The sequence below is a fragment of the Callithrix jacchus genome, chromosome 13, assembly GCF_049354715.1.
Source record: "Callithrix jacchus isolate 240 chromosome 13, calJac240_pri, whole genome shotgun sequence".
Taxonomy (NCBI): Eukaryota; Metazoa; Chordata; class Mammalia; order Primates; family Cebidae; genus Callithrix; species Callithrix jacchus.
The window spans coordinates 17,820,574-17,833,739 of NC_133514.1; the positions used below are offsets into that span (position 1 = coordinate 17,820,574).

Genomic DNA, 13,166 nt, shown 5'->3' on the forward strand with positions numbered 1-13,166 from the left:
GAAACAACCAAAATATCATTGAATACATGAATGAATAAACAAACCGTGGTACCTCGGTGCAATGGGACAGTATTAATTATTTTAAAACGAGCTATCAAGCTATGAAAAAATATGGAGGAACTTTAAATCCATATTGACAGTTGAAAGAGGTCGTCACAGTAATGCTAGTACTATATGATTCTAAGTATATATTCTGGAAAGAGCAAAACTATAGAAATAGGGTTTTTTTAAATCAGTGATTGCCAGCAATTTGGGAGAGTAAGGGAAGGAGCACAGGGGATTTTTAGGGCAGTGAAACTTCTATGTAACATTATAAGAATGGATACATGACATTATACATTTATCAAAACTAATACAACTTTACAGCACAAAGAGTGATACTTAATGTATGTAAATTTTTTTAAAACTCAGTAGGCTGGGTGCAATGGCTCATTCCTGTAATCTCAGCACTTTGGGAGGCCAAGGGAGTCAGATCACCTGAGCTCAGGAGTTCAAGACCAGCCTAGGCAACATGGTGAAACACCATCTGTACAGGAAATATACAAGATAAGCCTGGAACATCTTATAGTTTCAGAAAGTAAGAAAGTGTTAAACTCACACACACACAATGATGGGAGTATGCCAAAGGGACACAGGAACCAACTGAAAGAGATCCCAGTGGCCAAATATAAAATAATTAAAGTAATAAAATAAATAAAGGAATAATGGATTATAACCCAAAGCATGAAATAAATACACATGAGCCCATTCTGGTAACAATAAATAACTGATTAAATGAATAAGTGAATGAATGAATGAGAAGAAACAAAATCCTGTGCAGAAGAATTCAAAATAATTTACATAGATATTTCACCCTCAAGAAAGAAGGTGGAATACTTCACTCTTCACTCCTTAAGATGGGCTACAAACAATGACTTCCTTCCAAAGAGTGCAGCTTGGAAAGGGGGAAAAGGGAAGGAACTTTGCCATGGAGAAACATGACAAGCACCACTTCATCCATGTGACCAAGGTCACTTGATAGCATGTACCCTACATATAACATGGTGAAAATGACAATTTACCTCTCTTACCTTCCTCCCCAAACCCATGAACCCAGTATAATCATGAGAAAAGCATCAGACACATTTCAATAAAGGGCAGTCTACAATATACCTGACCAATACTTCTCAAAACTGTCAAGGTCATCAAGAACTAGGAAAGTCTGAGAAACTCACAGCCAAGAGGAATCTCAGGAGACATGACCCAATGTACTGTGGTATTCCAGATGGGGTCCTTAACAGAAAGATGACACTAGGTAAATATTAATGAAACCTGAAAATATATATCAGTAGATGTCAGTTATTAATAATGTATCCATATCAGTTCATTAGTTGTAACAAATGTGTCTCAGTAATGTGAGAAGTTCATAATAGGGAAACTGGAGAGGATAGATGGGAGTTCCCAGGGGCATATAGTACTTTCTGTACTATGTGATTTTTCTAAAAATCTAAGACTTTTCTAAAATTAAAGCCTATTAAAAAATATACGGTATATTCACCATAAAAAAAAACCCAAGTATATAAGTAGGCTGGGTGCAGTGGCTCATGCCTGTAATCCCAGCACTTTGGGAGTCCGAAGCAGGCAGATCACTTGAGGTCATGAGTTCGAGACCAGCCTGGCCAACATAGTGAAACCTCCATCTCTCCTAAAAACACAAAAATTAGTTGGGTGTGGTGGTGTGTGCCTAGAGCCCCAGCTACTTAGAAGGCTGAAGCAAGAGAATTGCTTGAACCTGGGAGATGGAGATTGCAGTGAGCTGAAATCATGCCACTGCACTCCACCCTGGGTGACAGAACAAGACTGCATCTCAAAAAACAAAAGATATATGTGATAGATTTGTTAACTGCCTTGATTTAATTATTTTTTTTTTTTAATTTTTTATTGGATTATAGGTTTTGGGGTACATGAGCAGAGCATGCAAGACAGTTGCGTAGATACACACATGGCAGTGTGCTTTGCTTTTCTTCTCCCCTTCACCCACATTTGGCATTTCTCCCCAGGCTATCCCTCCCCTCCTCCCCCTCCCACTGGCCCTCCCCTTTTCCCCCCAATAGACCCCAGTGTTTAGTACTCCCCTTTCTGTGTCCATGTGTTCTCATTTTTCATCACCCACCTATGAGTGAGAATATGCGGTGTTTCATTTTCTGTTCTTGTGTCAGTTTGCTGAGGATGATGTTTTCCAGATTCATCCATGTCCCTACAAACGACACGAACTCATCATTTCTGATTGCTGCATAATATTCCATGGTGTATATGTGCCACATTTTTCCAATCCAGTATATTATCAATGGGCATTTGGGTTGATTCCAGGTCTTTGCTATTGTAAACAGTGCTGCAATGAATATTCGTGTACATGTGTCCTTATAGTAGAACGATTTATAGTCTTTTGGATATATACCCAGTAATGGGATTGCTGGGTCAAATGGAATTTCTATTTCTAAGGCCTTGAGGAATCGCCACACTGTCTTCCACAATGGTTGAACTAATTTACACTCCCACCAACAGTGTAAAAGTGTTCCTTTTTCTCCACATCCTCTCCAGCATCTGTTGTCTCCAGATTTTTTAATGATCGCCATTCTAACTGGCGTGAGATGGTATCTCAATGTGGTTTTGATTTGCATCTCTCTGATGACCAGTGACGATGAGCATTTTTTCATATGATTGTTGGCCTCATATATGTCCTCTTTCGTAAAGTATCTGTTCATATCCTTTGCCCACTTTTGAATGGGCTTGTTTGTTTTTTTCCTGTAAATCTGCTTGAGTTGTTTGTAAATTCTGGATATCAGCCCTTTGTCAGATGGGTAGACTGCGAAAATTTTTTCCCATTCTGTTGGTTGCCGATCCACTCTAGTGACTGTTTCTTTTGCTGTGCAGAAGCTGTGGAGTTTCATTAGGTCCCATTTGTCTATTTTGGCTTTTGTTGCCAATGCTCTTGGTGTTTTGTTCATGAAGTCCTTGCCTACTCCTATGTCCTGGATAGTTTTGCCTAGATTTCCTTCTAGGGTTTTTATGGTGCCAGGTCTTATGTTTAAGTCTTTAATCCATCTGGAGTTAATTTTAGTGTAAGGTGTCAGGAAGGGGTCCAGTTTCTGCTTTCTGCACATGGCTAGTCAGTTTTCCCAACACCATTTGTTAAACATGGAATCCTTGCCCCATTGCTTGTTTTTGTCAGGTTTATCAAAGATTGTATAGTTGTATGTATGTTGTGTTGCCTCCGGTGCCTCTGTTTTGTTCCATTGGTCTATATCTCTGTTTTGGTACCAGTACCATGCTGTTTTGATTACTGTAGCCTTGTAGTATAGTTTGAAATCCGGTAGTGTGATGCCCCCCGCTGTGTTCTTTTTGCTTAGAATTGACTTGGCTATGTGGGCTCTCTTTTGGTTCCATATGAAGTTCATGGTGGTTTTTTCCAGTTCTGTGAAGAAAGTCAATGGTAGCTTGATGGGGATAGCGTTGATTCTGTAAATTACTTTGGGCAGTATAGCCATTTTCACGATATTAATTCTTCCTAACCATGAACATGGAATGTTTCTCCATCTGTTTGTGTCCTCTCTGATTTCGTTGAGCAGTGGTTTGTAGTTCTCCTTGAAGAGGTCCCTTACGTTCCTTGTGAGTTGTATTCCAAGGTATTTTATTCTTTTTGTAGCAATTGCGAATGGCAGTTCGCTCTTGATTTGGCTTTCTTTAAGTCTGTTATTGGTGTAGACGAATGCTTGTGATTTTTGCACATTGATTTTATATCCTGAGACTTTGCTGAAGTTGTTTATCAGTTTCAGGAGTTTTTGGGCTGAGGCGATGGGGTCTTCTAGGTATACTATCATGTCGTCTGCAAATAGAGACAATTTGGCTTCCACCTTTCCTATTTGAATACCCTTTATTTCTTTTTCTTGCCTGATTGCTCTGGCTAGAACTTCCAGTACTATATTGAATAGGAGTGGTGAGAGAGGGCATCCTTGTCTAGTACCAGATTTCAAAGGGAATGCTTCCAGTTTTTGCCCATTCAGTATGATATTGGCTGTTGGTTTGTCATAAATAGCTTTTATTACTTTGAGATACGTTCCATCGATACCGAGTTTATTGAGGGTTTTTAGCATAAAGGGCTGTTGAATTTTGTCAAATGCCTTTTCTGCGTCAATTGAGATAATCATGTGGTTTTTGTTTTTGGTTCTGTTTATGTGGTGAATTACGTTGATAGACTTGCGTATGTTGAACCAGCCTTGCATCCCTGGGATGAATCCTACTTGATCATGATGAATAAGTTTTTTGATTTGCTGTTGCAATCGGCTTGCCAATATTTTATTGAAGATTTTTGCATCTATGTTCATCATGGATATTGGCCTGAAGTTTTCTTTTCTCGTTGGGTCTCTGCCGGGTTTTGGTATCAGGATGATGTTGGTCTCATAAAATGATTTGGGAAGGATTCCCTCTTTTTGGATTGTTTGAAATAGTTTTAGAAGGAATGGTACCAGCTCCTCCTTGTGTGTCTGGTAGAATTCGGCTGTGAACCCATCTGGACCTGGGCTTTTTTTGTGAGGTAGGCTCTTAATTGCTGCCTCAACTTCAGACCTTGTTATTGGTCTATTCATAGTTTCAGCTTCCTCCTGGTTTAGGCTTGGGAGGACACAGGAGTCCAGGAATTTATCCATTTCTTCCAGGTTTACTAGTTTATGTGCATAGAGTTGTTTGTAATATTCTCTGATGATGGTTTGAATTTCTGTGGAATCTGTGGTGATTTCCCCTTTATCATTTTTTATTGCATCTATTTGGTTGTTCTCTCTTTTATTTTTAATCAATCTGGCTAGTGGTCTGTCTATTTTGTTGATCTTTTCAAAAAACCAGCTCTTGGATTTATTGATTTTTTGAAGGGTTTTTCGTGTCTCAATCTCCTTCAGCTCAGCTCTGATCTTAGTTATTTCTTGTCTTCTGCTGGGTTTTGAGTTTTTTTGATCTTGCTCCTCTAGCTCTCTCAATTTTGACGATAGGGTGTCAATTTTGGATCTCTCCATTCTCCTCATATGGGCACTTATTGCTATATACTTTCCTCTAGAGACTGCTTTAAATGTGTCCCAGAGGTTCTGGCACGTTGTGTCTTCGTTCTCATTGGTTTCGAAGAACTTCTTTATTTCTGCCTTCATTTCGTTGTTTACCCAGTCAACATTCAAGAGCCAGTTGTTCAGTTTCCATGAAGCTGTGCGGTTCTGGGTCGGTTTCTGAATCCTGAGTTCTAACTTGATTGCACTATGGTCTGAGAGGCTGTTTGTTATGATTTCAGTTGTTTTGCATTTGTTGAGCAGTGCTTTACTTCCAATTATGTGGTCAATTTTAGAGTAGGTGTGATGTGGTGCTGAGAAGAATGTGTATTCTGTGGATTTGGGGTGGAGAGTTCTGTAAATGTCCACCAGGTTTGCTTGCTCCAGGTCTGAGTTCAAGCCCTGGGTATCCTTGTTGATTTTCTGTCTGGTTGATCTGTCTAGTATTGACAGTGGAGTGTTAAAGTCTCCCACTATTATTGTGTGGGAGTCTAAGTCCTTCTGTAAGTCTTTAAGAACTTGCCTTATGTATCTGGGTGCTCCTGTGTTGGGTCCATATATGTTTAGGATCGTTAGCTCTTCTTGTTGTATCGATCCTTTTACCATTATGTAATGGCCTTCTTTGTCTCTTTTGATCTTTGTTGCTTTAAAGTCTATTTTATCAGAGATGAGAATTGCAACTCCTGCTTTTTTTTGCTTTCCATTAGCTTGGTAAATCTTCCTCCATCCCTTTATTTTGAGCCTTTGTGTATCCTTGCATGTGAGATGGGTTTCCTGGATACAGCACACTGATGGGTTTTGGATTTTTATCCAATTTGCCAGTCTGTGTCTTTTGATTGGTGCATTTAGTCCATTTACATTTAGGGTTAATATTGTTATGTGTGAATTTGATACTGCCATTTTGATTCTAAGTGGCTGTTTTGCCTGTTAGTTGTTGTAGATTCTTCATTATGTTGAAGCTCTTTAGCATTCAGTGTGATTTTGGAATGGCTGGTACTGATTGATCCTTTCTATGTGTAGTGCCTCTTTTAGGAGCTCTTGTAAAGCAGGCCTGGTGGTGACAAAATCTCTGAGTACTTGCTTGTTCGCAAAGGATTTTATTCTTCCTTCACTTCTGAAGCTCAGTTTGGCTGGATATGAAATTCTGGGTTGAAAGTTCTTTTCTTTAAGAATGTTGAATATTGGCCCCCACTCTCTTCTGGCTTGTAATGTTTCTGCCGAGAGATCTGCTGTGAGTCTGATGGGCTTCCCTTTGTGGGTGACCCGACTTTTCTCTCTGGCTGCCCTTAGTATTCTCTCCTTTATTTCAACCCTGTTGAATCTGACGATTATGTGCCTTGGGGTTGCTCTTCTTGCGGAATATCTTTGTGGTGTTCTCTGTATTTCCTGCAATTGAGTGTTGGCTTCTCTTGCTAGGTGGGGGAAATTTTCCTGGATGATGTCCTGAAGAGTATTTTCCAGCTGGGATTCATTCTCTTCGTCCCCTTCTGGTACACCTATCAAACGTAGGTTAGGTCTTTTCACATAGTCCCACATTTCTTGGAGACTTTGTTCATTCCTTTTTGCGCTTTTTTCTCTGATCTTGGTTTCTCGTTTTATTTCATTGAGTTGGTCTTCGACTTCAGATATTCTTTCTTCTGCTTGGTCAATTCGGCTATTGAAACTTGCGTTTGCTTCGCGAAGTTCTCGTATTGTGTTTTTCAGCTCCTTTAATTCATTCATATTCCTCTCTAAGGTATCCATTCTTGTTATCATTTCCTCGAATCTTTTTTCAAATCTTTTTTCAAGGTTCTTAGTTTCTTTGCATTGATTTAATACATGATCTTTTAGCTCACAAAAGTTTCTCATTATCCATCTTCTGAAGTCTAATTCCGTCATTTCGTCACAGTCATTCTCCGTCCAGCTTTGTTCCCTTGCTGGTGAGGAGTTTTGGTCCTTTCTAGGAGGCGATGTGTTCTGGTTTCGGGTGTTTTCCTCCTTTTTGCGCTGGTTTCTTCCCATCTTTGTGGATTTTTCCGCTGGTCGTCTGCGTAGTTGCTGACTTTTCGTTTGGGTCTCTGAGTGGACACCCAGAATGTTGATGATGAAGTATTTCTGTTGCTTGGTTTTCCTTCTACCAGTCTAGCCCCTTCGCTGTACGACTGTTGAGGTCCGCTCCAGACCCTGCTTGTCTGGGGTGCACCTCTAGTAGCCGTGGCACAGCGAGGGATGCTACCAGTTTCTTTTTCTGCTCTCTTTGTCCCAGGATGATGCCTGCCTAATGACAGTCTTTTGGATATAGAGGGGTCAGGGAGCTGCTTGAGGAGACAGTTTGTACTTTATAGGGGTTTAATTGCTGAGCTGTGCACTCTGTTGTTCATTCAGGGCTGTTAGGCTGCTATGTTTGATTCTGCTGCAACACAGCTCATTAAACAGCCCTTTTTTTTTTCTCAAATGCTCTGTGTTGAGGGGTTTGGGCTTTATTTTTGGATGTCCGATCAGGTGTCCTGCCCAGCTCAAAGGCAGACTAGCCACTGTTTGGCTGCCGAGGCTCCGCCCTGCTGTTGTGTGATTCGCGCTGTTCCTGCCGGCTCTGCTGTGGTCTCCGCCACGCCCTGCGGCGGAGTCTCTTCCTTGTAGTGTGTTGCCTCAGCAACGGCAGGCTGCGTCAGCAGTGGGCGTGTATCTCAGTAGGGACGGGTTGCCTCGGCAACGGCTGTCTGCGTCAGCAGTGGGCGTGTATCTCAGTTGGGGCGGGTTGCCTCGGCAACGGCTGGCTGCCTCAGCGGTGGGCGTGTATCTCAGTTGGGGCAGGTTGCCTCCGTAGTGGTGGACGCCCCTCCCCCACAGAGCGTCTCGGACCGTCTGCCCGGGATAGTTTGAAATCACGGTTTTGTTCGTCCCACTGGGTATCCCAACCGATCTGTCCCGGCAATCCCCTGGGCTGGGCTACTGTGCAAGTCTCGTTCAGTCTCAAGTCCAGCCCTCTCAAGTCTCAGGTTGCCGGTTCAACAAGGCACCCGGACAAGCGCGCCCTGTGGGGATTGCTGGGTAGGGCCGGCCGCCGCCGCCGCCCCGGCTGCCGGCTTCGCCGGGCAGACCTACTGCCTGGCGTCCCGTGTCTTTTTATACTTGGGAGTTTCCCCGTTCTGTGGGCGACAAAGATCAGTCTGGAAATGCAGCACTGACTCACCGTTTGCGAATTCAACGCGGGCTCCAATCCTGGGTTGTTCTCACAGCGCCATCTTGAGTCCCCTCCTGATTTAATTATTCTGCAATGCAAACATATAGCAAAACATCACACTTTCACACTGTACCTCAGAAATATAATATATACAATCATTGTCTATCAAATCAAATAAAAATTTATAAATAAAAATACACAGTATGACTCACAACAAATATTTATTGAACATTAAAATGACAATGTATATGGCATCAAGGAAATTATACTCTGCACAAAAAGAGAACATCACACATGAAAATGTTAGCAATATAAGGCTGCCTGAGTGTCAAATGACTGGTAATAACAAGTAATCTTTATTAAATGCTTACCATGTGTTTACTAATACTTCACATGTATTATCTCATCTAATGCTCACAATAGCCTCCAGAAGAAATGCTAGGATTATTGCAATTATAATTATTTCTGTTTTAGATAAGGAAACCAAGGCTCAGAGAGGTTGAGTAATTTGCCAAGTCATATGGATGACAGATGGCAGAACCAGGATTTGAACTCAGCCTCTCTGATGACAAAGCTAGTGTATAATAGCTTTAAGGAGTTGCAGAGACAAAAGCTGTCTTCTCTGGAGAGCCAGCAGTTTTTGTGGTAGCATGGGGATTTGAGCTAAGCTCTGAAGGCTGGAAGGCCTAAGATGAGTGGAAAGATGGAAGGAAAACGTTTACAATGGAGGGAAGGCTGTGAGCAACAGCCAGAAGGCTGGTGTGGCCAAGGCCTCCAGAGAGCAGAGGCAGGCCTTACCCTTGGCCTCCTGTGTAGCAATTCTCCCAGCCCTGCTGGGTCTTCTCAAATCCAGAGCTGGGGAGCCTCTGCCACGGCTCCATCCAGCTGTTTTGGGAGTCACACTTGGGCCTTTCTATTGCACCAACATGGAAGGACAGGCACCCCCTCCGGAAACCCACAGATACTTCCAAAAAACCAACATTAAAAAAAAAAAACGAGCCACTGGAATGCCTTAAAGGGCTACACCATGGAGAGTGGCACAAGGACATACAACCCTGGGGGGCTTTGTGAGTAGTACACCTGCTCAGCAGAGACCCACACTTCCAAGCCTGGGTTGACGAGAGTGGGCACTGCCCTTCCATCACATAATGACTCCTTCTCTGCTATCTTAGAGCCACCAAGTCTCGACTCTGACTCCTGCTGTACCTCTCAGACTCTAATCCTGGATTTTGTCTCTTTACACAACAATTTCCTATATGCCTCCCAAAGACCACTCCTCTGCAATTTAGAGTCAAACTGGATTCGTTATAGAAGCCCAGGGATCTTTCCCTGAAGAAAGTCTTTGCTTAATTTATGTGGCTCTATGAAGTTGATTTTCCTATCAAGTCACATGGCCTTCTCCTCCCATCTCATCTAAAGTGGTGTCATTTGACTGCACATGGATAAGTTTTCTTCAGTCCTGGGCCTAAGCAAAGGAAGAGAGGCTTGTCTTCAGTTCTTCCTTCTGTTCACTGACAAATTGAGGTGGTCCTTCCTCCTGTGCAGCTTTCAGCAGCCCCAAGTCTGCCCCAAGGCCCACAGGTACCTTCTCAGCAGCAGCCCCATAGGCCAGGCCTTCTCAGAGCACCAAGGTCTCCACACTGTTTGGTGTAGGCTCTGTTCCCAGTGTCGGAGGAGCTGCTCTAGGTGAATTCTTCCCTAGATTACAGGTTTCTGTACTCAGTACCCTGTAATTATAACAGCCTTTATACCCAGTGTAGTGTTTGGACAGGGAGCCCATTTAGGAAGGGCCATTGTCAGAGCTGAGAGTCGCTGGGCACTGCCATCTGAGTTTCAGCTAATTCCCAGGCAGGGCCCTGGGTGCTGGAGAGGACTTAAAGGATTGCATAAATAAAATGCAATTCTGTCTCCCAAGTGAGAAAAATTACATAGTAACTGTAAATAGTCAAATAAGACTCAGAATTGTTTTTCTCTAATAATATTGCAAAGAGATGCAGCACATGGTCTCTAATATCATTTTTATTGTCATTCTGTGATTCTCTGAATGATTTGCATTCATTCATTTGACAAACACAGATTAAATACCTACCAAGTTGTTTCCCAGGTGAGGCATTCATCTGCATTAATTCACCCAGGACATTTTACCTGACTGGAGCTAGAGATACAGGCATGAAACAGAACAAAGCTAACGTGCCCACAAAGAAAAAGAGCCACACTTCAGCTTCTGTTAATGCCCACTTCCAGCCAGCCGAGCTAACCAGTCAGAACAGGAGATTCTAGCAAGCCTTTGGGTACATACACTATCTGAAGAGTCTACGGGCCCCCAAGTATTGGAGAAAGGAAACCAAGCAACCATTTCCAGTTTGGTTCCTAAACAGAGACAAAGCAGAAATAGAACCTAGGAACGTTGGGCTTCCAAGCAAATGTGGTATTTATGAGGTTCTGCACCTCCCACTGCCCCAGAGATTGCCAAACCCCATCAGAGTGAAGTAGCAAAGTGCAGACCATGCAGTGTGCAGCCCCTGCAAAGGACCAGGGATGTGCAGGATACACTGTTTTAATGCATGTCCCCTTTTAATTACACAGCCAGTCAAGAGCTCTCAGCTCCCACGCACCCAGGTCCTTATAATACTAGACTGTTCTACAGCCATCCCCAGTAGCAAACACAACTGCTAGCCTCAGCTCCCTGAGAGAGCAGGGGTTCCAGCTGATATGATCAGTTCGGCAACACTTCCTTGTTGCCTTGCTTTTCTCCAGATCATGGCCTGTTGCCACGAGTCAAGGAGATGGATCCTCTGCCATCATTTTCTGGAAAAGGCTCCCATTAAACTTTCTTCTACCCTGGAACAGAAGAGTAGTTTGCAGAAAGAACTTCAGATCTGGTTTCTGATATGATTCAAATCAAAACACAGTACCTGAAAGGGAAAACCAAGTGAATTCTGGCAAGGATGTTCAGTTCTGCCTGGGAGATTTTAGCTCTGATATTTCCATGGCTGCACAGAGAGATGCCCAAGGTCTAAATTGGGTGAGAGCATGTAATACTGGGATATACTATGAAATACATATTTGGTCTCTGCCTGAGATTCTTAAAACCTTTGGAATTTCCTGAGAGATGATGAGAGGGGCATCTTTTGTTATTCATAATAAGCCTCTTTCAACTATACCTGAGTTTATGCTAAAGGAAGATGCCTGGTCCCCAAAGGAACCAACCATGTGATGTGACTGGAACTTTCACCCCCACCCTGGAATTCTGGGGAGGAGATAAGAGCCAGGGATTGAGTTCACTCACCAGTAGCCAGTGACTTCATCAAGCGTACTTACATGATGAACCCTCCATAAAACCCGTCTTAAAATGACCAAAGAACCTACATAGATACTTCTCCAAGAAAGATTGTGTGGATATCAGGAAAAGGCAAATCAAATCCACAATAAGATGCTACTTTACATCCACTAGGATGGCCAGAATCAAAGAGTCAGAGAATACATCTAGACGTGGATATAGAGAAATCAGAAAACACTGATTTTATATTAACTGTGGAAAGTAATCTGACAGTTTCTCGAACAATTATACATGGAGTTACCATATAATCCAGCAATTCCACTCCTAAGCAAATACTCAAAAGAAGTGAAAACATGTCTGTAAAAAAGCTTGTACCCAGATGTTTGTAGCAGTGTTCTTCATAATAACAAAAAGTGGAAAGAACTCAAATGCTCATCAGCTGATGAATGAATAAACAAAATGTGATATATCCATCAACAGACAATTATTCAGCCATAAATAAGAAATGAAGTATCCATAAAAGCTACAATATGAATAAACCTTAAAACAATTATTTGAAGTGAAGGAGACCAGTCACAGAAGGCCACAAATTTCAACTATATGAAATGTCAGTATAGGGTATTCACAGAGACAGAATTCTCTATGGTGGGGGGTGAATTACCCCTAGGTGGGGGGATAAGGGGGAGAATGGAAGGAGAGGAGTGATAACTAAAGGGCACAGGGTTTCTTTTTGAGGTAAATAAAATGTTTTAATGTTGACTGCAGTGATAGATGCATGACTCTGTGATTATACTGAAAACCATTGGATTGTACACTTTAAATGGGTGAAATGTATGGCATGTCAATTATATCTCAAAAAAGCTGTTAAGGAAACTTAACAGTGGCTTTTGTGTTATGTAATTTTCTCCAACTTATACACAGAATTAATACCCACTATCACATGAGGATCCATGGAGTTTTAAATGTTAAGAGTTTTTTTCTATGAGCCATAAAAAAAAATGATGACTTGCTCTTTATCACATTTAAAACATCTTATCATCAAAATACCCTATTAAGAAAATGAAAATCCTAACTACAGACTGGGAGATGATATCTGCAATATATATATCTGACCAAAAATCTTATATCCAAAATATACAGAGAACTCATAGTAGGAGAAAAATAACCCAATTACAAATCGGCAAAAGAGGGCTCACTTCAGCAGCACATATACTAAAACTGGAACAGTATAGAGAAGATTAGCATGGCCCCTGAGCAAGGGTGACAGGCAAATTCATTAAGCATTCCATATTTTTACTGGAAACATTCCCTTTGAAAACCAGCACAAGACAAGGATCCCCTCTCACCACTCCTATTCAACATCAAATTGGAAGTTCTGGCCAGGGCAACCAGGCAAGAGAAAGAAAAAATGGGCATTCAACTAGGAAAAGACTAAGTCAAATTGTCTCTATTTGCAGATAACATGATTGTATATTTAGAAGACCCCATCATCTCAGCTCAAACTCTCCTTAAGCTGATAAGCACTTCAGCAAAGTCTCAAGATATAAAATCAATGTGATTAATTCACAAGTATTCCTATACACCAATAGCAGAGAAACAGAGAGCCAAATCATGAGTAAACTCCCATTCACAGTTGCTACAAAGAGAATAAAAT

General features: G+C 41.8%; 1 non-coding gene across 1 annotated transcript; it reads left to right on the plus strand.

The window, feature by feature from the left end:
- Positions 1-12,700: 12,700 nt before the first annotated feature.
- LOC118147004 (U6 spliceosomal RNA) lies at positions 12,701-12,807 on the plus strand. Its single transcript, XR_004733187.1, has one exon. It is a non-coding gene; the product is annotated as a U6 spliceosomal RNA (small nuclear RNA).
- The last annotated feature ends 359 nt before the right edge of the window (positions 12,808-13,166 follow it).